This window comes from Lissotriton helveticus, chromosome 7 (genome assembly GCF_964261635.1).
Source record: "Lissotriton helveticus chromosome 7, aLisHel1.1, whole genome shotgun sequence".
NCBI classification, from domain to species: Eukaryota; Metazoa; Chordata; class Amphibia; order Caudata; family Salamandridae; genus Lissotriton; species Lissotriton helveticus.
In genome coordinates this window covers 1,075,745,470-1,075,772,509 of record NC_136068.1, presented here as the reverse complement: position 1 = coordinate 1,075,772,509, position 27,040 = coordinate 1,075,745,470, and the positions used below count along the sequence as shown (strand labels likewise).

Here is a 27,040-nt window from a genome sequence, read left to right as displayed (position 1 = left end):
TGATTGTTCTACCTCAAATATTTATAATGTAACTGCTGTGCCTAACCTCAACTCTACTCCCACCTTCTTTAGTCCGCACTTTATACTCTTGTTTTCACTGTATTAGTGGTTTATTTTATTTGTTTCTACTCTCATTTACTATTACCTCACTGTCCTGGGGAACATTTTTTATCTACACTGTTAACTTATCTACGCACCATATCCACTGGGCTATCTAGAGATTCTTGTGTATTCTATTTGCCCTGATTTCATTTCTCCCTTACCTTCGTCCTCATTGATCTCTTATCCCACTCACGTGCCCCTACCCACCTCACCACCTCACGCCTCCCTACATCCCCCCTTCACTTCTACCCAGCTGATTGATCATGCCTCCCCTCACACTTAGTCCCACGATTTTAGAATCACCTATCTCCAAATTTGGCCCTAACTCTTGGTCCATCCTTTACCCCCCACATCTCTCCAAACATGGTAAGGAAACGTTTAAACACAAACTCCTTACTCTTCATCAAGAAACTATTTGCCGACAACTACTATAGCCTTTCCTCCTCCATAATTACCAACTACATCTTCTTCACCAAACGCCCATCCAAATGGAAAAGCATATTCTTCTGACACCTCCCTATCACTAATTCCCGCAAAATCCCTTATGGTCTGAAACTCTCCACCACTCCCTCCCCCTCTTTTCTTGGAGAAATAGACATCTCTATATGGAAACATACTCATTCAAGCATCGGAAAAACACCTCTATATTTTCGAAACACCACTTCAGCGTACTATCCCAAAATCTCATTCATACTCTAAACTCTTACCTCCCGTTCCCTCAACACCTAGATACCTTACTACCCCCGCTTTCTCAAGTCCCCTTATCTCCTCTTCCTGATTTCCCTACCTCTACCCCTAACCTTGATGTCCATATCCAAGCACTATTGACTCCGATAGTGTTGAATACTTTTACCATTAATGACAACCCCACCCCCAATCTCAACCAACAACTTCCTCTCTACCATCCGCCCCCTCTACAGAATCTCCCTCTTCCCCAATGCCTCCCATACCCGTACCCCTTTTTCCACTCTTGTTCTGCAAACTTACCCACCCCCCTCTTCTCCCATGCCCCCTCACCCCTTGACCCCACTTCACCTTCTCCCTGACTCTTTAAGCCTATCTGAAACTCCTGTTCCTCGTACCCTTACTCACTCGCCCTCACTACCTCCTAATACTATAGTCAATTTTGTATGCCCTACTCCCCATGATTTCCCACTGACTCCTTCTCCTTCATCTACCCTTCATGACTCACCTTCAACTCTCGCAGCCTCCCAAAACTACCCTCCTCTATCCTCCCCTTCCAGTGATCGACGATCTACTCCATTTCCCTCCCCTCCTGACTTCCATACTAAACTGCCCCCAGTTGCACTTAACCCACCCGCTCCCCGTGTAACTCCTCCACATACTCCCACAACTGTTCACCCTTCCTCCCCTATGCTTCCCCGGCTAACACCTACACATATTCCCACTAAGGTTCCCGCAATCCCCATTATACCTTCTTCTGTTATCCCTCCTTCCCATGTCCCAATCAACACTCCCAAACCCAACGCCTCAACTATCCTGACTTCCTCTGACCCCTTCCTACTCACTAATAACCCTAGGATACCAACTTCTCTCCCCCCCTCTCTGAATCCTCCCCCACTGTAACTCCCTTCTCCTCCCCCCTCAAGGCTTCCCCCCTCTCCCACAGTCCAGTCACCCTCACCGAGACAATATTGACTCCTCACCCCACCCCCTGCATCCAATAGATCACCTTCATTCCTCACTTCTTACCCAGACACTCCTTAATATTGACCTACACCTTTCGACCCTTGTTTTAGAACTCTCCTCCCTCAGAAACTACGTCTCTCGCCTCACTAAGAACTACTCTCCGAATCACACCTACCCCACAGTCCGTTCGCAAAATTTCCAGCCGCCTCACGTCCATAGACCCTCCAACAACTCTCCTAGATTTTCTAACGCTAATACTCCGCTCAGTCCACCCCTCCAACGGAACAACCCTCCCCCACCAGCCCCCCTTGAACATAAAAAAGTCTTCCCAACCTGCTCCTTAACGTCAAACTTTCCTCCTCCCCATGCTTCCAACCCAGTGAACTTGAGAATTTTCTTTGACCACGACCTCCCCTGTCTCACCCCCCCAATGACCGACAGTTTCAGCCCACTCTGCCCTCCCCCATCCATAGCCACCCGACCCCCGTGACCTCACTGATCCCTATAAAACCCTCCCACTCCCCACCTCTTCTGTGAACCCCCCCACCCCCTCCCCCCATCCCTAGCCATCCTACCCCTATGACCTCTAGGATCCCTATAAAACCCGCCCCATCTCCACCTCTTCTGCGAACCCCCGTTCCCCTCACTCAGCCATCCCAGTACTCATGGGAATGAGCAGGTTCCCCAGTTACCCATCACCACCCAGGCCACCACAACAACTAACTTCTATCCTCCCATGTCCCTCCATTCAAAACATTGACACTTTACCCCTCAGCTGCATGCTGATTAACTGCCTCTGGCCATGCTCCGGAAATCGCTGAAACCATTCTCAGCGAAAGCATCGACATTGCATTCTTAACTGAAACATGGCTCAACCCCCATTCCGCTTCTATCCTCGATATGCTCATTCCACCAGAATACTCCATCCGCAGGAAAGATAGAATTGATAAAATAGGAGGAGGCCTTGCTCTAATTTTTAAAGATGAACTTAAACTTGCGCTGGTCCTTCACCAGGACCCTTCTACTTTCGAATACCTCTGTGCCGATCTTACCCCTCCTGGTTCCCCTACTATCCGCCTGCATACCATCTACCACCCCCGGTAATTATCCCACCTTTGCCGAGTAGATGTCTGACCTCATTATTCAAGCATCGCTCTCCAACTCCAGAAATCTCTTCCTAGGGGATTATAATATCCATTGGAATAAAAATGATGACCCTGCAGTTAACCTCATCAAGGATACTCTGGACATTAGCGACTTGACTCAACTCTGCCAATCCCCAACTCACACTAAGGGTGCCACCCTTGACGCTATTATCTCTAATAAGGATCTGGCTTCTCTTTCCAAGATCATACCCGTTGACTGGTCTGATCACTACCTCATCCTCTTCACCATGAACAGCTCCATTACTCCTCTTACCCCCAGCTGCAACAAAAAAATGAAACAAACCCGAAATCTTCACCTCATTTCCCCGGGCGAGTTGGAATCTTCTATTAAAACTCGATTACTGATCCCCCTTATCTCCCATAGCACCACCGACCTAACCGAGCATTACAATAATTCTATCCTTGAAGCCCTTGACCAAATTGCCCCAGCTAAACTAAAACCACAAAAAAAATCCCACCCAAATCCTGGTCCAACTCAGACTTAAATCATGAGAGACGTGCCCTTAGGCAGTCTGAACGCATTTGGAGGAACCAACCTTCCCCTTCTAACTTGGTACTCCTCAGAAATGAAAGGGCCAACTACAAAAAGCACATCTTCAACGAAAAAGCCTCCTTCCTTCGTTCTCAACTTGACCAGGCTAGACAACGTCCCAGAGAACTTTTAATATTGTCCAAAAAACAAACCACCTCAGGCCCTCCAAACTTTCTAGCCACTGTTGAGAGGTGTGAAGAAATTGCTTGTTTCTTTTCTGATAAAGTCAACAAGATTGAGCAATCTTTCTCAGCCAACACCTCCTCCTTAGCATTCCAACTGTACCTTCTTCCACTTCCTTCCCTCCACCTGTTCCCCCTCAACCCCTCCTCTCTCTCCCCCAACATGATACTAACTCTATTGACCCCCAGCTAAAAAACAATGCATCTTGGAGTGAATTTCATCCGATTTCAGAAAGCGCAGTTCTCAACATCATCACCAAACTCAAACCATCCTCGCATACCAAAGATCCTCTTCCTGCTCATTTGGTTCAGGAACTTAAGCACATCATTGCCCCACTATGGACTAACATTATCAACTCTTCCTTTGCTACAGGTAGTGTTCTGGCTTCCCTCCAACTAGGCCAAATCACCCCATCCTCAAAAACACTGCAGCAGCCCCTAACGACTTAAACAATCTGCTCCCTATCTCTAACCTTCCTTTCCTTTCCAAAGCCCTTGAAAAATGCATCCTGACACAACTGGACAATCACATCGACACATTCAAGCTCCTTGATGTTTGCCAATCAGGTTTTTGAAAGGGATGCAGCACGGAAACTGCAATGCTCAACATTACTTAAGACATTCATCGCTCTTTTGATCAAGGCGAATCCTCCCTCCTCACCCTCCTTGACCTCTCCGCGGCTTTTGATAATGTTAATCATGTCACCCTACTCAAGACTCTCAAAGACTGCTTCGGTTTTGACGGCAATGTCCTCAAGTGGTTCACCTCTTATCTCCAAAATAGAACCCAACAAATTAAACTTGGTGGCTGCCTCTTGAAACCTCAACCTATCTCACAGGTTGTCCCACAAGGCTCTATCCTCTCCCCAACTCTTTTCAATCTCTTAATGGAATCCCTCACCCTTATTCTTAAACAAGCTAAGATCAGTTACCACCTTTATGCCGATGATACTCAACTTTATTATAAAATCAAATCCCACAATAACATCTTACATCTCAACGATGCCCTGACTAAAATCTAAGCCTGGTTTCACCTTAACCACCTCAAACTTAATCCCAAAAAACCTGAAATCATCCTATTCGCTCCCAAAAATAACTCACTGCCTATCCAACACTGGATTACTGATATTAAAGCACTCAACTGCTCTCTCACCACTTCCAACTCGGTCAAATCCCTCGGTATTAGCATCGATCAGAACCTCAATCTAACCCCTCATATAAAAAACTCGGCTAAAGGTGCTCTCTTCACTCTACAACACCTTAAAAAAATTAAACCCTTTATTCCAGCTGACGACTTTAAATCCGTTGTTCAATCACTTGTCCTTTCCAGAATTGACTAAGGCAACGCCACCCTTGCTGGCTCCCCCAAAGTCCAACTTGCCCCGAATAAATCTGTGCTCAATCTGGCGGCCAGGCTTACCTTTGACTGTAAGCGACATGATCACATCTCCCCTGTCCTCAAAAATCTCAAATGGCTTCCAATTGAAGGCAGATCCACCTACAAGATTCCCTGCATCACTCACAAAGCCCTTCACCAAAACACCCCTTCGTACCTTTCTGACAAACTTAAAAAAGCAGGGTGTACTAGATCTCTGGGGAGCACTAACGCCCTTGTCCTAATCGCCCCTCAGCTCAAAAATAAAAAGACGCAATCTCGTTCACTCTCTGGGAATGCCCCCTCTATTTGGAATCCCCCTTCTCAAAGATCTTTGTTGCAACCATTCAGACCACCTCTTCAAAAAAAACTCAAGCTGCTTCTTCTCAACAAATACTAGGGTCCTTAAGTATACTGAACGCTCTGTCCATTTAATCCTTGCTTCACCTCTACTCACTCCTTCTTACTACCTTTCTTATAATCTCTTTCCTTCTTTCATCCCCAATCTAACTACTCAACCCTTTTCTATCTACTTATTCAACAGTCCTCGTTCTCTTTTCATGATCTTTGAAGTATGCTTTATCCTTATCCACTCATTGGACTCAAATGCCTCTTTCTATGTTATCAAATTGCCCTTTGCTGATCTGTTCCTGTTGTGTAACTTATCCTGTAAAGCGCTCTGATACTCTTGGGTCCAGTTAGCGCTATATAAAACCTTTTAAATAAATAAATAAATACAGAGAAATGAAAAATAACGTTCTGTCACCACTCTTCCCTAGGACATCCTCGGCCTACACATTGGTACACTCTGTGTCAAACAACTGCAGCACATGATGCTGCTGCTACTCATTGGATGATGTCATTATTGATGTCATAGAATATGTTATGATTGATATGCTCTGGTTAATTTCTGTGTTTTATTTGTTCAAAATGTTAATGTTATCACAGACACTCACCTAACTATACCATTACTTTAATCTTTGTTTTTTTCAGTGAATTCCTAAGGTTTGTTTTTTTTAAAAAACAAAAACAGATCTATTTATCAGGCCTAACTATAACTTCACTTTAATCTTTGTTTATTTTCAGGATTTCTAGGTAAAGTAGTATTACAATACGGAAAGGCAACCCGCCACTTTGCACAGCATTTGGCCGTACGTGGCAGGGGTTATTAGCCACAGCCCATGGCCTGCGTCCAGGGCCTGCAGAAGACCCCCCACATGTAGCCCACCACATGTTGCGCCTGGTCTTTCATCTGGCACAGAATGAGGAAGGCTTGCAGCCAGGCCCTGCGTCCAACTCCCCACAGACAGCCACCCGAAGGGCAACCAACCCCACTCTGCATATACGCCCTTTGGTCGTATGTGGTTAGCCAGAGGGCCTGTCTAGCAGCCAGGCCATGTTTCCTACTCCCCGCAAGCTGCCAACCTCATGCTTCACACAGCTTTTGTCAACAGAGGTGGGACTGCATCCAGTCCCCAGCGAAATGCACAGCGTATTTGCCACATTTGGCTTTGCTTTTATCCAACTTTTGTCATCTAAATCCATTTTATCCATTTTTATCATATTTTATCCACTTTTATGAAGAGACCACACGCTCCGTGTACATGTAATTTTCAGTTTTCTACTGCTCAAATGGTGTCACTTTGGACTTTAACCAAGAACATGATTGACACATGAATTCTTCCAAAGCAGTGTTTATTCTAATAAAATCACCCAATGCATTTCGGGCTGTCACGCCCTTCTTCGGGGGTTACTTTAAATAATCACAAAACAATACAATACAATTACTCAACTGTAAACACAAAGCTTTCACGTTTCTCAATGTAATCTACTGCTATAAAAACATGTCATGTCCATTGCTCGAAGTTCATTACCGTGTTATCATTATCTAGTGAACCAACACAATGTACCTTTGTTACTAACCCTCCCTTACACGATCTACTCTTCCCGACCTACGAATTATGTTATGCCTCCCCGTTCTTGTTGATGTTCTTTGCCAATGCGTTACCGTGCAATTTTTACAATTCTATGTGTCTACAACAACATTCTGCCTCAGGAATCAAGAATACCTGTTAATCTATTCCCCTGATAATCAAAACGGAAACCCCATGTAATAGCACGTTTAATTTACTCGTTTTTCTACTGGCGGTCTAAAAAACCTTCTATGCTATTCTCGTAGTGCCGAACATTCGCTACAAACACCACCCTCCATTTACAAGTTATTCTAATCCCTCGAGTATCACATACCTGCCATTGATGTTTAAAAGCGAACACACAGAATCATCGCTGCTTACTCCACCAAACCTGTTGCATCCCACAATCCCTCCCTGTATTTCACCTCCGTACCTATGTCCCTGATTGGTTCAAAAATTATTTGAAAAAAGGTACCGCTCTAGCCCGTGTCAGTATTGATTACACCTGTTGTCTATCACTCAAAAACTCCATTTCCCATACTGCACTGTCATGGAGTCAAACACGCTAGAACTCTCTAAAATCATACACCGAAATTAACACCAATGTCTCAATGAACATAAAATGAACGTGCTTGTGTAATCTAGTAATAAAAACAGTCTTTCATTGTTCTTTTGTTTCACTGCCTTCATCCCGAACCACGGTGATATTTCCTGCGTGTGGACTCAACGATTACTACATATTCTTTCTCCTTCCTTCTTTGGGTGCAGCCCTGGTTTTGGGCAAAAGTTACGATGAGTTTTTTCAAGGTCAGGACGCACACCTGTTTTATGTATTTCAATCGTAAACCATGAGTTTTGTCCAACATTTGTCTTTGCATGCGTGCGATTTACTGTAGTGCCCCGCCCAAGGGCACCGGGTACTAACATCAACAGAGGTGGGACTGCATCCAGGCCCCAGCGAAATGCACAGCGTATTTGCCACATTTGGCTTTGCTTTTATCCAACTTTTGTCATCTAAATCCATTTTATCCATTTTTATCATATTTTATCCACTTTTATGAAGAGACCACACGCTCCGTGTACATGTAATTTACTCACACAGCTTTTGGCCATGCGCAGAGGCATGTTGGCCACAGGGCTTGGCCTTCCACCAGACCCTGTGGCCAACCCCCCAGCAACTACCCCCACACTGAGAACAGCCTTTGGCGTGCGCAGTGTAGGATTGGCCTTTGGAAAAACATATATATTAAGGAGAGGAGGCATGCGGTCCCCTCCCCAACCCTTCATTGGCCCCGGGCACCCCATACCCTGGGCTAGATCAAGTAAAAGGGTGGGACATGCAGCCCCCTCCCCAGGCCTTATGAGGCCCCAGAGAGCCCACCCCTCATCGACATACAAATAATGAATACAGGGGGCTGTGTGGCACACCTCCCTGAGCCTCACTAAGCCCTGGGGACCACACGCCCATGGACTTATGTATTTAATTGGGGAGGGGGGCCACATGGACCCCCTCCGAGAGCCTCATTAGACCCTGGGCACCCCAGGGGTCCATTGTATTTATGAGGGGAGGGGGCTGCACAGCTCCCCTCCCCGAGCCATTGTCAACGACAGGGTCCCCATCCCCAGGACCCAATTTAAATATTATGGGGAGGGCGTGCGTGGCAACGCTTCCTGAACCACACACATCCCCAGAAGCCCCATCCCAGGGGGGCTGTGCTGACCCCCTCCCCGAGCCTTGAAAAGACCCTTGGGACCCAATCCCCCATGGACGCTACTTAAATACAAAGGTAGGGGGGCTACATGGCGCCCTCCTAGAGTCATTATTAGTCCCATAGAGCCCATCCCTAGGGCCACATTCCGTAAAGGGAGGGGTGCATGCGCCTCCCTCTCCAAACTATTGTAGGCCCTGGGGAGCCAATCCCTGGGGCTGCATTCAACAAGGGGAGGGGCGCGTGCACCCCCGGGCCATTATAGGGCCCAGTGAGCCCACCCCTGGGGCCAAAAGTTGCCAAAAAGGGGAAGAGGGCAGTGTGGCCCCCTGCCTGAGCCAACTCACTTGCTTTGTTCCAGGAAGCACAGCCCAGGACACAGCAGTTTCCCAGTTTTCCGGCATGCACCAACCTGGTGGTAGCATTTTTAAAACTCCCACCAAAAAGGAGTATGAGGCATTCTGGGAGTCGATCGGGGAATCCAATATGGCCACCAGAGGGAGTCAGAGGACTCCAACATCCAACATATTGTCTTGCTGGGGGCCGAACAATAAGAAACACTGCTCAGCCTCAGCATGAAAATGGAGCGCCACAAGAAAGAGAACACCGACCATGGAAGCGACTGTGGGGAGCAAGAGTGTTGTAGAGTCAGCATGATGCATGAATTGTCGGCTCGAGAGGAAGAAGATGAAGAAACTGCCAGGGAGGATGACAAAGGGTGTGACACCAGAGGGAATCCTAACGGCAACAGAAGGCTGCTCCAAGAGACACAAATTACCATGAATAAGTCTGGTGAGAGTGGAGAAGGCCCTCGGTACCAGGGCCACCCCCTGGCGATAGGTTGTGGCCACAGGCAAGTGCCAGGAGTAATATTTTCATATTGGTGGAGGTGGTGGCTTAAAAAGGAGGAGGGGGAGGGTGCAGAAATGCAATGAAACAACCAAGAAAGAGTATTACACAGTGGAGGAAATGACATGGGGAAAATAAGCCACACAAACAAATGTTGTGATGGGGTAGGTGGTGGTAGCAGCACAAACTTCATTTTAGGGCAGGTATGTCCTACTAATATGGCACTTGTGGATTTGTCCTGGGGGAATTCACTCTTTGAATCTGACAGCATGAGCAGAAGAAACTGGCCTCCCCTAGAATCTGCAGACTGAAGATGGGAGTCAGAGCAGGGTGTAGCCTTTACAGGAGTGGCTCGTTGCTGTTTCTTTATTCATTTTGTTAAATTATCTTAAGCCTAACCTACATAAAAGCACTGGGAAACCTGATCCCTGGGTCCTTCCACATATAACAAGTGGTGTCAGAAGTGGGACACAGTGTCCCTGTAACCATGACACAGCCTGTGCCTCTGGAAGAAATATTTACCCAACTAGCGGAGAGACAAAGGCACCTACAGCTAGTTGTTGAGCAGCAAGCCCAAGCTGCTCAACAGGACCATGAAACTTTTCAGGACGCCTTAAAAGGTCAAGCTGTGATACTTACCAGTAATCAGCAGTTGCAGAACACCACAATATTGACGCTAAGAGATGCTATTGTCAGCACATGGGTACGTCCAAATGTTCTAGGAACAGTGCTACATAAATATCAGGAGGGTGATGACCCAGACTATTTCTTTACTAACTGTGAGCGCGTGGCCTCTGTGGTGGCATGGCCTCCTGAAAGGTGGGGCCCATATATAGCATCCCTGTTGTCCAGTGAGCTACAGGCCGCTTATCAAGCAGCAAATCTAGCAGGAACAACATCTTATAAGGACATAAAAAAAACATTTTTGAGAGAATGGGGTAGGTCCCTGAATATAACTGGGCTATGTTTAGGAAGGAAAAGTGATCCACAGGGGACAATCCCAGGTCTCTCCATTATAGGATTTGGGACTTGGGTGATAGAGGTCTTCAACCCTTTACGTCCAGTGTAGTAGAAATTGCAGAGAAAATACACTTGGAGCAGTCCCTTGATTCTCTACATGCAAGTGCACAGCATTGGGTCATGCAGAATCCTAACGTTACATCTACCTCCGCTGTTGAGCTTGCCTGTGCTTACCATCGGCCTCCAGAATTTAGAGCCAGTGTGACTTGAGCCCCCTAAACAGTTCCTGGAGGAAGCTCTTGAGTAGAGGTCCAACCACCCATAGCCATCAAACATCTTGTCAGAACCCCGCAGGAAAATAAAGGTCATGGTCAAGTCCCACAGTTCTTTCACTGAGTGAAATTATCCCACATTGCTCTTCAGTGTCTCCAGCAGGCTCCACCAGCAGAGCCAATGAAAGGGGGGTATACCGGTGTTGGATATTCTTGACCAGTGCCAACTTGAACCAGTATAAAAAGAAAGTACACCTTAATGGAAAAACACAACAAGCCCTACTTCACACTGAATGCCATTGTACGGTAGTCAATCAAAAACTCATCCCTAGAGCTCAGCTGAGTGAAGGAGAGAAAGTCTGGGTCACTTGGTTACATAGAGATAAAAGGAAATACCCAGTAACTTATATTCTGTTGGACGTTGAGGGTGATCCACAACTTAGGAATGTTGGAGTGATATCCTCATTGGAAGAACAAATGATAATAGGCACAAACCACCCCAGATTTTAACACTATTTGGAGCCCGCAAAACCTATTGGGGGGGGGGGGGGGGGGGTCATGGGTTCTCTTTTCTTGCTGCCCTTTTTTGTCCCACTTTTTTTCAAATTACTTTTTTACAAATGTGTTTTTGAACTATATTGCTTTAATGGTGTAAAGTTGTTATATACAACACTTGTAATAAATTGTATGCAACTTTTTTATAATGGATTTTGTACTGATTCGTTTCCTTGGTTCACATTGTGGCGGTTTGTGTGCGAGTTAAGTATGACCAGATGGTTGTTGTGGTTGGACGTATGACAAAACAGTTTTAACGGTTCCCAAGGGGATTTCTCTTGACACTGGACTTTGTATTTGAAACCTGGACACCTTTATGCATGCTCTCTGAGTGGTCTGAGTGAGTCCCCACACCTATAATTACAGTCAGTAGTAGCCATGTCACAATATGTATGCTTCACTGCATCTTTTAGGCTCTTTCAGTGGCCGCGGTTGTCAGAGAATGTGGTTTAGCATTTTGTATTCAACACTGAGTAGAAATGTAGACGTCTTGTTAAGATTCAGAAAGACATTTTCTATGTGCCAGTGCTGTTCCTCTCGCATGGGAATTTAGTTTAGGCCAAGTCACACATACGGCTGGACTAAGCTGTCCCAGTGTGCACACTCACGTAAAAGCAACTTTGAGAATCAGGCACTTAACCTGTAATTTCCCTGGAGTGTTCAGCCAACAAAAGACCAGCATATCTTTTCTGAAGCTTTCATCATTCTCTTTAAGTGAATGTTGGTTTTGGAGATACCAAAGATGCTGGATAAACGCCAGGTTGTCTGTTGTTTTTGGCAGCGATTAACTGCTGACGGTACTTCTTTCTGAGGGCTCCGGCATTCCAAATATTTGCACTTTAGGGAAATGATATTATTCTGACATATGCAGGCATCCGAATGCTAAATTTATCCAGGACAAAAGGCATACGCTGGCCTACAGGGAAACTGTGAGAGAAAGCAAATGTTTCCCTTTATTTATTCAATATAGCGTAGCCCTCGCTCCAGGTAGCAGCAACATCCCAGACAGGAGGCTCTGGACAGTGTGTTCTGATGTAATGAGGGCTATTTCCAGAATAGAGGTATCAGCCTATGGTGAAGCTCAGAAACTCTACATGACAACATTTTTAGGTCAGGGTTTTGATAGTGCAGAGGTCAAACAGACCTACTGTTGACTTTGTATATAGAGTGTGTTGGAAATGTCCATCTCTGCAGGGTCACCCCAAACTTTTTGCCTTCACCCCATCTCTTTTCTGAAGTCGTTTTGTTGGCTTTTAGGACTCTGTGCAATTTACCACTGCTAAGCAGTGCACATGTGCTCATGCTCTTCCCTAAAACATGGTACAACTGGTTTACAATCAATTGGCAGGCACGTTAAATGTATTTATAAGTCCCTAGTAAAGTGGTACTACACATAGCCATGGCCTATAAATTCTATGCTACTGGTGGGCCTGCAGCGCTTTTTGTGACACACACTTAAGTAGCCCTTTAAAACATGGCTCAGGCCTGCCATTGCAGCCTGTGTGCAGTTTAAACTCCCAATTCGACCTGGCAAAGGAACATTTGGTGTTATGCCCAAGTGTGGGTCCCGTGCACACTACCGCTGGAGCCAAGCTATACCCCACTGATGGACCTTGCTTTGTTACATTTCAGCGAGGACCTGGCATGGCAGTTCAGGCTGGACTATTCCCATTGGAGCTGAGTCAAGACTATTTGCACATGGCTGGGTCCAACCTGAGATGGCATGGTGGGGAAAAAAAGATGGATTGGATGCGGCCCCAAGAGGTTGCCAGTGGCTGAGATTAATTCAAGCATTCCAACCATCACATTGTTGGCCAGCTGATGCACTAAGTGTGACGGGAAGCCCAGTCAAGGTTCCTGTGCTCACTATGCCACCGGAACCAAGCTATACCTGTCTGATGAGCCCTAAAAGGGCAAAACTCATTCGGAGTTACATGTGTTCCAGTTCATGGAGGACCTGGCCGTGCAGTTTGAGCCGGACTGTTCCCAGCATATGGCTGGGTCCAAACTAAGGTGACATGGTGGGCAAAAAACGAATTGGGATGCAGCCCCAAGTTATTGCCAGTGGCTGAGATTAATTCTGACAATCACCTTGTTGTGGAATAAATACTTACATTTCCAGTGCCTCTAATTTAAGCCTGACTGCTTTTGTGCCAAGCGATCAGAGGGTTAAGCACAAATTAATTTAGTGAGGTTTGTCTTTCACCCTGCCAAGGTATGTAGTTGTTGCTTGAGAAGTAGTTTCAACTTCCTCAACCAAAAACCCAATTTCTTACATTGTAGGCTTTGGGTCCTCGCTTTTCAGCCATTGGGTTTCCTCGGGCAGCCTCTTGCACTATCATCCTGAGCCTCTGTCAATCACAAATTGGCTCATCCCCAGCGGAATATTCATGATGGACTATTTTACAACAAAATGTCTGATCCTGTTGCTCTCTCATGACCCTCCCTCCTTTAGTCTGTCTCTCTATCTCTTTGCTCCCTTCTACCTCTCCCCTCTCTTTATTCTGTATGCTACTCTTTGTTCTTTTATTTCATTCCTTAGACTCACTTCTCCCTCCCTCTCTTTCCCCTTTGAGTCATTCCACTCTTTCATAGCGCTAGTTCTTATTTAAGAATTTTCAATTACTTACTATTTTGGTTTCTTATTCACTCATGGAGCTCTCAAGCTGGACACCTATCAACATTAATAAGCAGAGGGTGACAGTGGTTGTTGCCTTATGGGCGTTATTGTCTAGATTTTTGCCCAGATGGTTCAGCGTACTTGTTACTCTGCAAGTCACTGAGGCGACGTTCACTCCAGGCTACTTTGTGATTTTCTTTCGCATAAAGTACAACAAAAGGATAACAAGTACAGGGACCCACAATTGAGCCCATTATCACAGATGTCTTATATAATACTCTCCTGTCCTGATGATGCCCTGCTGATTGGTCCAAACAAGGTTAAAACGTCGACATGAGACAAGTTGCGCTTAGAGGACTAGTTGGGTACCTTGCCCCATGACCAGGCTGTCACTTATAAACTACCAATAATTTGTTTTTCAAATAAAGTTTTCACTATTACTTGGTGACTTATTATTTAACTGAGCCCCCTACACACTGTTATGGGAAACATACGTGCTATTTAATATAATGTTTTTTTAACTTAGACTGCATTTAAGTGCCTCTTTTTGTTATTGTATGGTGAATATTACTCCAGAACGTTTCTATACATATAGTAAGCACTGTTGCCTTTATCACCTAATGTATCCGTTTTCCTCTTATCTTGGGTTTGCCCTTTTTCCATTTACACCAATAATTAAGTCGCTCAAACTGTTCAAAGTAACGTATACATGTTTTCATTATTAAAAATTTATTTATTGCTATATAGAACTCAGAAGCCTGTCACATATGGTTAGTACTACAGAAAATGCTTGAATAAGACCGGAAGCTTTAGCCCTTGCTGACCCAAAGAGTGATGCCGTAGTGTGGCTGTTAAGATACTGAAATCACCTAGAGTATACAACAAATTAATGTAACTTTTTCAATGTAATGCAACCAGGATTTAGTGCACAATTTGAAGTGGTCAATAATTCGTTGGTACTCCTTAGGATCGGGATTTCTGTAATAAAATAAGCTGTTGCGATGTTCTGTTACAACTGCGTTCCTGTCTTCTTCTGTGTGGCATGAAGTACCCATATGCGCTGACTAAAGCACAGATGCAGAGTTTTGGAGTGGGCACTGTTAATGGCTTCTTAAGTTCAAACACTCAGGAAGACATGCAGCAGGTGGTATGTGCTTTGAACATCGTGTAGTTATGCTGACCATTAATAAAGCACCTGTTGACCCAACAGACAAATTACGGTGTGGAGTGGCATGCACAAATGGTAATATGAAGGCTGCCAGTGGTCAAAAGGCACGTCGTACATGCACTTTAACTAATCACAGCAAAAAAATGCGAAAGCCTGAGGATGTGTTTCTATGTTTAGTGCCACATCGTACAGGAATATTAAAAATATTAAGAAAATAACTCTCAAAAAAGTGGTGATGGTGGTTATTGGGGTTTGGCTTTTCACAGACAGACATATCTATAGAGAGATCGTGGAGTAACACTTTGCTGTCACCCACAGTCTAGAAGGTTTGGGACAGAGTCACTCCAAGAGACATGTCACAACAGTCAAGGTTGTTCTATTTGGGAGCAGTCCTAGCTCTAGCTATCTCTGAGCTGTGTCTGAAATAGGACTGACTTTGTCCCAGCCCAAAACAAGGCCATGTCATCTATCCAGTCCCTGCTGTCCCCCTTCACCCCGCAACTACAGGAAAATGTGTCTTCACATCATACTACGCTACAACACACATCATCCTTCCTCACATTCAAGCGCTATGGAATCTTGGGTAAATCAGCTAAAAAACCTTACTTAGATAAGATAGAGTAAAACCCATGCACATTCAAAACTATATATCCCAGCCCTATGGGTGATTCCTATTGGGATGTGCATATATATAAGTAAGGGGTGGCCACCTTGGCATGTGTGTGATGGTAGACTGGAGTGGGGTCTCACTTAATTATGCACAAGTGTATGCATGTTTTTGATATAAGCATGAGAGGGTGTGCCTTGCCCACCAGAGCCGACTATTCATGTCAATTCATTGTAATAACAAATAGTTTGCTTCTGGTGTGATATAGGTTCATAAATATATACAGTTAGGAGAGCCTTATACTTCGCCCATTCACTAATCCCTTAGAATTGAATGACGATAGGTAGGGAGGTCTAGTTGCCCTGAAGAAGGCAGAGTGACCTTTTAGGCATATTTAAATCGACCAAAACATGCTGACCAATTAGGGGTGCTGGAACCACTGGATTCCTGATAGACATTTGTATATAAGTTTTTAATCATGCTATGGTTTCCACAGATTAAAGTTGTTTGGGTTAATTCGTAACCATTTTTATCTTGACTGGACTTACGGAAATGTCAAGAAACAAATTAATATCGGACAGCTCCCTAAAGCGGTCGAGCCTGCCCTAGTGGTACTGTCCTACCAGAATGAGAAGAAATGCCAAGGATGAAGCATGCCACCATTTGGTGGGTGAAAAATGTGTTCTTAAAATGTTTACTATTCCTGTAGGATGCAGCACTAATCATAGTCAGGAACATATCCTCGGCCGTTCCCATTTTTTTGTGCGATTAGTTGCACTCCATGGGGGGGATATGTGAAAGCCTTTATTACCTATCACACTCTCTTGTGTTTAAGTGAGTACTTACACTATATAATGCCCTGTCTACTAAGAGTGTCTCCAAATTTACCCTAGAGTCCATGCTGCTTGAATGCGAGCAATGATGCGTGATGCAGCTTAATATGATGTGAAGGCATATTTACTGGTAGTTGTGGGTGGTGGGGTGGGGGGAGACAGCAGGGATTGGGTAGATGACATAGGCTGGAACCCAGGGTCCGGGGATGTAAATCCTATATCAGGCACAGCTCCGAGATAGTTACAGCCAGGATTTCTCCCAAATAGAAAGGCCTGGAGGGTCTTGACAAATCTCTTGGAGTGGATCTGCGCCAATCCTTCCAGACTGTCCGTGACAGCAAAGTGTTGGAATACTCAACAATAATTCTGTTTATGACAAGCAGAACCTCATTAACCACCATCGATTGCCGATTTGTTAGTCATGAATAAATGATATGAAAAAACTCTTCCCAACCCTCACTGGCCCAAAAAACCCTAGTCCTGTCAGCGACTAGTCCAAACCTCCCAGGCGCACCCGCCTTGGAAAAGCACTAAAAATTGCACAACCAACAATGTCTTACCACTTGTTCAATGCATCTCAGAGAAGTACTGCGCCAGAAAGCATTGCCTGGCATGCATCTAATGGCGGACAATCTAGAACATTCGTAGGGAGAGTCGACCCCGTGACAGGCGTCAGACTTGACTTTAAGAGCCAAAGGAAAAGGCAAGTCATCAAAGTATCTGGAATGTCAATTATGCAATAGGGGTTGTGTAAAACGATGCTAAATGTAAAATGCGCACTGTCAAAATAACTTTCTTGAACAACATTAAGGTAAGGGAATGCAAAAGAGACCGTATTTTATGTTCATGCTTTTACCGCAGGTCTTTAGGGGAAAATGCAGCTCACCTCAGCTGGGGACAGACAGCAGAATAGCACCTTTCTAGGTTTTGTGTGCACAGGGTCGGCCTGAGACAGAAAACTGCCCCAGATACCATATTAAAATGACTCCATTAGTGAATTAGATAACTAAAAAAAGTGTCCCTTGGTTCAAATCGGAGAACTTTTAAAAGACACGCTATATACGTGTTTTACAAAATATGGAAGACTGCACGGATTTGAGATAGCTGCAGGCAATGTGTTGCAATGTCAGAGAAATCGACAGTAACAACCGGCCCAGCAAACCATAAACAGACCAATAATTCGCCAAAAACCTGCCCACTCGCCGACCTGTCTGACAATCGGCATTACTTGATCCGTTGATCGCCCTATATTATTATTACGCGTTCTTATTACCCGTAGGCATCTCGGCACTTGCCTTGGGAACCCGTCCTGGTTTTTCCCTGTGAGATACCCGTACTGGGCATCCCCAAGGTGGAAGCCAGGCATCCCACCGCGGGGAGGCCGTAGTGGAGATTAAGCAAGCTGATGCCCAGCTGCAGAGTGTGAACCTGTGACTCGAGGAATTATCGAGTCCGTGGATATTTGGGCTCAAGACCCTGCCGCGTCGGGAATTGAACCCTGGTCCCGGGTCTGACCTCTGCTTCAGGGTCTGCCGCCTCTAACCAGTGAGCCACACTTCTCCACCAGTCTGACTCTGTGCACAGCTACCTGTGCCCACTGATTTGTGTATTTTAAACCTGTATCTGAGAAGGAAAAAGTAGCACCTGTTTGGCTTGGCTCGGCTTTGCTTTGACTCGCTAGTCCCCAAGGAGCGCATGCTGAGCCAGAGCCAGCCCAGTGTAGGCTTCTCATGCGCACCTCTACGTTCAACGGACTTTACGCCAGCCCTGCCACACCAGAGGTAGCAGCCGGCCAGCAGACCTGTTAATACACCCATTTACTTTCCACACGCGTGACTCCTAGAACCGCAAACACACAAATCACGCCAGCTTGCACAACATATTATGACATCACATGACCCTTCAGAGCCATCAGCATCGAGCCCATCCGCCCCCCTGCCAGGACTCACCCGGTGCATGGGGGGCCCCCAAAGAACAGTCTGTTCACCTCCCAGGGGTACCTGTAGTCCGGGGGTAGGTTGGGGAGCCTGGGCAGGCACTGCGCAGGAGGTCTGATGCTTCCCACAAAGAGAAGAAAACAGAAATGTGAATTAAGGCCGAGCGGAAGGTAGTGAGTGCCTGGGAGGGCCGGGCACGGCAGCTATGTACGTCAGAGCCGTGCCTGCAGGGGTCAGGTGAAGTCAATTCCCGGAGCGGGCCGCATAACCGGCATTCCACGTGCAGCCACCGGGCCCCGGCCCTGGGCGTCATTATCACCAAGAACGCGGGCATCCCCTTTCTCAGAAAGCAACCTGTCCAAGGCTCAGCCCTCCCCTTCACAAGGAAGTGCGGAACAATATTCTTTAATCGTATGCAAATAGGGCAGCCACTACCCGAAGTTGGGCAGGCTCGAGGCAAACCCAGAGGTACGTGCGCGAGGCCGCAGGAACTCCCGGGCAGCGCCTGGTGGCCGCGCGCGACAATACGGCCATGGAACACACCCTAATACTGCAGTCACCTCATTGGACACGACGTGATTAGGCATAGCGTTAATTATTTATTTCATGCAGCGCGTGCAGTGTTAACCTGGCATGAAGCAACGTTTACTGTGTTGGAATGATACTATGTACCTTACCTCTAGGGCGCGTGAGGGTTTGTTGTGCCATCGAAGGATTCAGGCTCCAGTGTATCATTCAGCAACACAGTGCAGTGTTTTTCTGCCCGTAGTGCCTGGCAAAGGGACGTTTGGGCATAGCAGCGCCGACCTTAGCGTTTGTGACCCCCAGTGCAACAATCTCTTTGGCGCCCCGATTGACCTCTTTCTCTTCGAATTCCCTCACTGTCGCCCTCCAGCAGTCCCCCCCTCATCTCTTCATAGCCCTCATCTGACATACATTTAATTTTTTATAGCGCTACTCAGCGCTTTAAGTGGGATGAAAAAACGGGGGTCTCTCAGAGGGGCGTGGCCAATGTAATTAAGGGCGTGGCTTAAAACACAAACTAAAAATCTGTGCTTAGTATAGTGTGCCACTCGACTTTTATTTTGCTGTTTCTGTCATTGCATCCACATATATGATTCAAGTAACATCATACTTACAAAAAGTCACAGCTATTGGCTTTGTCAATGGTTAGTTGCATAAGATAAATAAGCAGCAACTTTGGCTTGAGTATAATTTTGAAAAGGTTTCCACTAAAGCTGCGGTGACACCAGGGCAATCTTGCTGCTCCTGAGTTTCAAAAAGAGAAGGGAAATGCAGAGAGAAAATTACTCTCTTTAAGGGATTTCCCTTCTCCTACAACGCTCACCTGGCATGACGTCATGCCGTAACTTCTCCACTTGTGAGAAGTGAGCAGTATGAGCAGCGCACATCCGATGTCCATGCTGTCACTGCAGTCCGGAAAAAACGGACCGCCTGCGCCAGGGCACAAAACAGAGCCCAATAGAGCCCCGTTTCTAGGCCCCCTTTAAAAAACTGCCGGTGAGACCCTGCCCTCTTAAAGCTCTGGCGCTACTCATAATTCACTGGCACTCAGTTCTGTGATCGGCATAGTATACGTTCGTTTCAGCAGGCACATAAACCCTCCGCTCTACTTATGGATGAGCCAAAACTGCCACTTGACAAAACTCGTCCCTCTCCAAAGAACATTAATCACCAGAGTTATTGTGACAGTTTTATTTGATGCCTGAAAACTGCTGGGCACTCAAGAAACTCGTTACAGCAAACAAATGATGGATGGAATGCTGACAATGCAAACATTCTCCCCAGTCAAAAGATCTGGGTTAAATCCATTCCAGTTTGGAGCCAGCCGTATGCAAATCAGTCTTGACCCTGTGCCCCATGGGAACAGTCCAGACCAAACTGCCAGGCCAGGTCCTTCCTGGACCAGAAACAAGCATCCGGGGACCGGTTTCAGGGTATGTCACCCTTCTTCAGCCAGGCTAGCTTGAATCCAGTTGGGAAAGGGAACAAGGGAACCCTACTCACTTGGAGCCTGGGTGTAATTTATTAAAGGAAACAATGACTCCTGTGGATAGATAAGAACTTTTTCTTGATAAATATAATGCACAATGGCAATGTGGGTGATTTCGAGAAATGTCAAAGAAGGAGGCTGCGCATACACATTGAGAGTTTACAAAGTTTATATAAATATGTATCAACAATTTGTACAGATTATCAGCAATATTATGTACAAACATATAATCACAAAAGTTATAGCGTGTCCCAAGTGAATATTACCAAAGAAGAACCTAAACTACTAAAGTGAGACAAAATACTGTGTAAAAAACAAGGTTTCAAGTTTGTATTCAGTTTGTAAGAGACGACCAAGTCATATATAAGCAACCAAAATACAGCAGTTGGAAAGTGTAAGCAACTGTTGTACACAGTATGTCTCTTTTTTCACTGTCGACGACGTTTCGACCTGAATGGGATATCAGGTCTCTTCAGGACTTGTCAATGAGGGGCACCTTTCAAGGGTTTGCGCTACTCAAGGGGTGAATGAGGGTGGCAACGTGAGGTAATGGTGAAAATAAAGACTTACAGGGATCCCATCAGGGACCCCTAGTAAGGGTGAAGTAAGCAGGCAAACTAGTATAAAAGTCGGTTCTTAGATCCGTGATGTAAGCAGTGTCGAGGCGTAAGAGGAGAGGCACGGGACAGGATACACAAGAGGGCGCTCCTGGTATGGAAATGGTTGATGTTATCGAATCCAGTGGCACAGTGAGCAAGGGACCCACGTCTGCGCATACCCATCCCACTTAGTGCAAAAGTGTTACAGCAAACAAATGTTGGACGAAATGCTGACCATGCAAACATTCTCCCCCAGTCAAAAGATCTGGGTTAAATCCATCGTTCAGGTGCACACTTTTGGGGCTGCCACCACCCTCCTTATGTGAGGCACGGGGAACCCTGCCCCACCACACCCCACCCCTTCAACTGCAAGCTAAATACCAAAAAGCAAAATGATAATAACAGACCGTTATTATCATTTTTTTGGAGGTATTCAGCATGCACCTTAAGCAGTGGGGTGACACTCCTCCGCCTTAGCGGAGGAGCCGCCACTGCGTGGAGGGAATCTGCTCTGCCTCCGACAGTCTCAAGGAGCCCATCCGGGCTTAGGGCAGATCGTAATACCCAGAATGGAGCGGTGCCTGCACAGGCACCGCTGTGGGGATTATGATGCATGTTTCCACATCCTTTCTATGGCGGTCTGACCGCTATAGAAAGGCTGTCGGAAAAAGACTGTGGGGTCCCTGTCTCCCCATGGCCTCCACTCTGAGGTGCCCCCCCAAACATTCATGTATAGTGTGGCAGGCACCGCTTGGTGCCCGCAACAGGGTGCATGGATGCGTAAAAAGTGCATATTTCCTATTGTAGCACAAGCCGCAATAGAAAAGATACACTTTCCAACCCCTTTAACCCATTGTCTGCTGCTGTCGGCCAACAGCCGTCGTGAGCACTACCTCGGTAGTGCTGCACACGTCCGTTGGCCGAAGCGGCCCCACCCATTTCTTAGAATGTTTCGCACTGGCGCGGAACGTTCAACGGGTTAAATGTGGTAGCATCCTAATATGGGAAGCGGTACCGATGACTCCTTGTCGGGCAGTCCCATTTCTGACACAATACCGGTCGGACGCTCGCCAGACCGGCATCATAAAGGGGCCCTCAGTGTTTAAAAGAAAACAAGCACTTGCAAAGAATACCTTTTATTAGTAGGTAATCACACTGCACCTAGTGCAAACATTTTTATATGTCCGTTAAAAGGTGCTTTCCAAAACTAAACACCCTTAGATTACCTTTTAAAAAGAATACATCTTTTTCACTATGAAGCTTCAAGTGACCCCATCAATTAAAGCTTGTATCAGCTTCCAAGCAGCCTTTACATTTGGCGAACAATCAATTTCATACGTTTGCATTTCTTTCAGGTAGCAGGTACCCTGGTGAAAAGGACAGTTTCTTCTTTAGCTCTCTGTCTATGGATAGCATCAAAGAGATGGCCCAGAGGAGAGGGTGCTATGTGAGGGCTAATTTTTTTTATTTCAAAACGGACAGGCTGTGTCTGCTGTGGGGTGGGCATGGGGAAGAGGGAGAGGAGGTGTTAAAAAAAAAATCACTTCCCTGTCGGCCAGCTGGCTGCCACCTCTCCTCCGTCCTCTCCATTGCTTCTTCAGTGCAAACAGGAAGCACCCAGGCTCCCCATTGCCAATCACAACGCTACAATGCAACGTTGTGATTGGTCTGAGTGTTGTGGTTCGGCGCTTAGCCATGGAATGAGAGCCTGGGCATGTTCTTCACCCTGACTGTAATGCTGCCTGGGTGGAGAACATACAACGTGCTCATGAATGTTCGAAAGATCCTAGAGGGCCACCCAAACATTTATGTACATTTACTTAGTGCCCACCATTCCTCCCCCTGCTCTGATAGCAGAGCAGATCTGCCCCACCAAGACGCCCAAACAGGAACAAATAAAATGATAATAACGTTGAGTTATTATCATTTTATTTTTCAATTTTTTCACTGGTAAAAGCAGTGGGGCGATGCTCTTCTGCCTTAGTAGAGGAGCCGCCACTGACAGATAGAGCTTTCTCGGGGAGATGCCTTGAGAAAGGTGAAGAGAGATGCAGGCTCATTTATTTTATAAACTACTGCTGGAAGTGGGGGTCCTTGTCCCTCACTGCCGCCACCAAATGCTGGAGGTGGGAGTCCCAAACCCCTCGTTTCAATGTTAGGCTAAGTAAGGACACCGTCTGAGATAGCCCTGCTCACCCCCTTAGTAGGTTGGCACGAGCAGCCATGCTTATCTCCAAGGCACGAGTGTACAATATGTGCAACCACACTCACAGCAACCCAATATTGTCACCACAAATAGACTCCACACGAGTTTTAATAAAACGAGTATAAGCTTTATAAAAGCAGATATACGATATGACCACACGATACTAAATCAATATATAAGAATGGGTAGTATTCCTTTTGGTTGGTTATTAGGTTCTAACCCCAACCACAGCTTCTAACCAACAGTTAAGCTCACTTCTAACAGTTTCCAAAAGGCTAGGCAAGTCGTATTGCTAGAATCACACATGTTGCAAAAGAAAGAAATACTGCAATGTGTAATGATATTCTCTTGTACTGTGCAACAGAGAAATAATGCCATACGTAGCACCACAGTCATCTACTTTGCAATAGAAAGAATAATGCAATGAGTATCACTACCAGCAGGCCCTGTACCAGGAAGAAACAAAGCAACGCGTCACGCTACAATCATGTACTGTGCAATGAAGAAATAATGCACTGCGCCACGTTATAATCAGATACTGTGCGATGAAGAAATCATGCAATGCGTCATGTTACAATCATGTACTCTGCAAGGGAAAAATAACGCAGTGCGTAGCGCACCAAGCATGTAGTTCATCAGGCACAAATGTGGTCAAGCTTCATACGACAGTTCGATAGTTCGTTAGCAGCAATAATGCAAAGTGTAATCCGACAGTTTAGGTGCTCCGTTAACAGTGCCCCCAATATGGATTAATGATGACATAAAAGTACTGCTTCTCACTCCGGCTCCAGTACTGCCCCTCCTTGGGCCAGCACGGGCCGAGATCCGAGCCGAAGCAACAGGCCCGCGCAGCTGACAGAAGCGAGAGGCCGAGAGAGTATCCCTCCGGGCCCGAAACCCACCTCAGGTGATGATCCACGTTACCTGAGGGGGCGGAACCCCACTCTCCTCTCCTACTTCAGCGACTTGGTCCTTGATCCAGAACTCCATCATGGGGTACGGCAAGCCCATACCAGCGGCTCAGCTACTCTGGCGCTGCCGGTACGGGCCGCTGTTGTTTCACTCCAAGGGCTCAATGACTTGGCCTTCCTTCCGGCAGTCTCAGTGAACACCGAGATCACTGTGGAGACTTCCTTCGAATTCGGTGCACAGACTACCCAGGCACTCCTCACCAGCCCCTCAGGTTGTACCTCGACACACACTCTGCGCGTCCAAAACTCGCCTCTTCTTGGGTGCTCACGATCACCCTGCGCTCTTCACCAACGCCTCTGCTTGCACCTCGACACGCACCCTGCGCGTCCGAGTCTCTCCTCTTCTCCCGGTGCACACGATGACCAAGCGCACCTCACCAGCACCCTGACTGCACCACAATGCGCACTCTGCGCGTCTGAGTCTCACCTCTTCTCCCGGTGCACACAATGACCAGGCGCTCCTCACCAATGCCCTGGCTGCACCATTACACGCACTCTGTGCGTCCGAGACTCACTTCTTCTTTCGGTGCACACGATGACCAGGCGCTCCTCACCAACGCATACAATCAAAAGGAGCCCAAGGGGGAACAAAGGGAGAGGCCGCCCCCCACTCAAAGTCTATTCAACAACAAAGAGGCCTAACCCAGCTCACACCAAATTTCATATGACCCATAGCAGAGTTACTTGGCCAATTTATACTGCAGCCCAAGATGTGTACCTAGACACTAATCTATAGGGTCACGGTGTGTTTAATGTTTTCATAAAAATTACACCCAGGTCTAATCCCACTCTAGAAATTAGAGATAAGAAATAAAGTGAAATAAAGAGAGAGTGCCTCACGGTAACACCATCCTCACCAACCGCCTGGCCTGCACCACTACACACACCCTGCGTGTCCGAGACTCCGCTTACTCCTGCGTGCCCACGATCACAAGGCACAACTTCTGAGGGTCTCAAGCTGCAAAAGCACGCGCACTCCGTGTTGCTTGGGACTTCTCCGGAAACTTTTATGTTCCTGTGTTTCCAAACAGGGAGCCAGCTCACCTTGGGTCCTTGGGGTTACAAGACACAGCACAAAGCATAGTCTTCTTCAAGCAGGGTGACCCAGCGCCTCGAAGCACAGTCCCAATAGGCTCTCCCTTGGTTAGAACAGCAAACTGCAGACCAGCCCCAGCTCACAAAGCAAGAATTGGCCTTTCCACAGTAGTCTCTTCAGTTGCTCCTTCTTTAGCAGAGGTTCCTCTTGACCACAGAATGGGTTCAAGCCTTTTTAGTCTCAATCCATTTCTGTTTCATTCCAACGTTCAGGGGTTTCAGCTCTCATAGTTATACCCCTTAGTGTCTTTGAAGTTTGCTTGTGCTCAGGGGTCTCTGACCACTCCCTAAATCAGTTCTGGGTGTCTCCCTCCCAGTGTCACCTTTCTTCCTTTGATACTGGGGGTCTGGATCCTTAACCCTTTGTATGCTCATGACGAGCTGAGCTCGTCATGGCATACAATGCTCGGGTGCTCATGACGAGCTCAGCTCCTCAAGAGCCCCACCCACGGGGGGAGTGCTGGCGCTCCCCCCGTGGGTGCCCGGTCTGATTATTTTTTACGGGGAAGGCAGGGGAAGACCTCCCCTGCCCCCCCTGCCCGCATCATCAATGACATCAGCGCGCGAGGCGCGCTGATGTCATTGGAGGTTCCCTTTCCCCTACAAACGTGCAGGGAAGCCATTTGCCTCCTGCGCGTCGGAGGAGAAACAGGTACGTTTTGGGGCTGGGGAGGGGGGATTTAAACTAAAGAGGCATCGGGGGAAAGGAAAGGGTTTTCCATTCCCTCAATGCCTCTTTTGAGCATTCCTTCTGCAGGATCGTGCGATCGTGCAGCAGGAATGCCCACTAGACACCAGGGATTTTTTTTGGGGGGGGAATTGGCAGTGTTTGTTTGTTCGGGGAGCGGCCCCTTGGGCAAAGATCGCTCCCCCTTTTGGGGGCAATTTCTTTGGCTTTTTCTGCCCCCCGGGGGGCATAATTTCATTAATTTTGTGAAAATCGTCGCACTGGGGCAATGAGCAGGGGAGTGGCCCCTTGGACAAGGGTCACTCTCCTTTTGGGGGCCATTTTGCGTAGCCCTGTTTTTTTTGTTTTGGGGAGCGACCCCTTGGACAAGGCTCGCTCCCCTTTTGGGGGCAAGTTGGAACCTTAGGCTGCCCCCCGGGGGGGGGGGGGCAATTTTTAAAAATATTTATTAGGATGTGCTGGGGAGTGGCCCCTTCGGCAAGGGTCACTCCCCTTGGGGGCCATTTTAGGTAGCCCACAATGTTTTTCTTGTGTAGGGGAGCGACCACCTAAGTCAAGGGTCGCTCCCCTCTTGTGGGCAATCAGGAAGGCTTTGTCTGCCCCCCTTTGGGGGGGGGCACATTTATTTTACATTTTAGGATGTGCTGGGGAGTGGCCCCTTGGGCAAGGGTCACTCCCCTTGGGGGCCATTTTAGGAAGCCCACATTTTTTGTTTTTGTTTTGGGTAGCGACCCCTTAGGTAAGGGTTGCTCCCTTTTGGGGGCCATCCTTTTTGCTTTGTTTGCCCCCCTTGGGGGGGCAGAGTACAATTTTTAAAAATGTATTTGACACACTGTGCCAATTGAGTAAATGTAGTGGGGAGTGGCCCCTTGTGGAATGGTCACTACCCTTTTTTGGTGCATATATTTTGCCTTGCCATTGCCCATGCTGGGGCATTGCCATTGCCCATGCTGGGGCAGCTGTGCGCTATAAAAATGTTTTTAACATAACATAACATAACATTTTGGTATGCCCGTGATGTTAGGTTTTAGTTGGTG

The 27,040-nt window shown here is 46.8% G+C and overlaps 1 protein-coding gene across 3 annotated transcripts in view; it reads right to left on the bottom strand.

Annotated features, from left to right (window-relative positions):
* Nucleotides 1-27,040, bottom strand: part of CARD14 (caspase recruitment domain family member 14) — a 630,897-nt gene that overhangs the window by 190,710 nt on the left and 413,147 nt on the right. Inside the window, exon 1 of one of the 3 annotated variants that reach the window (XM_078654065.1) lies at nt 18,443-18,812. The exons of 1 other annotated variant lie outside the window; for it this stretch is intronic. The gene's annotated coding sequence lies outside the window, so the exon portion shown is untranslated. Of the gene's footprint in view, nt 1-18,442; nt 18,813-27,040 lie in introns of those variants that run through there. One more of the 3 variants, XM_078654070.1, reaches the window with a different exon arrangement.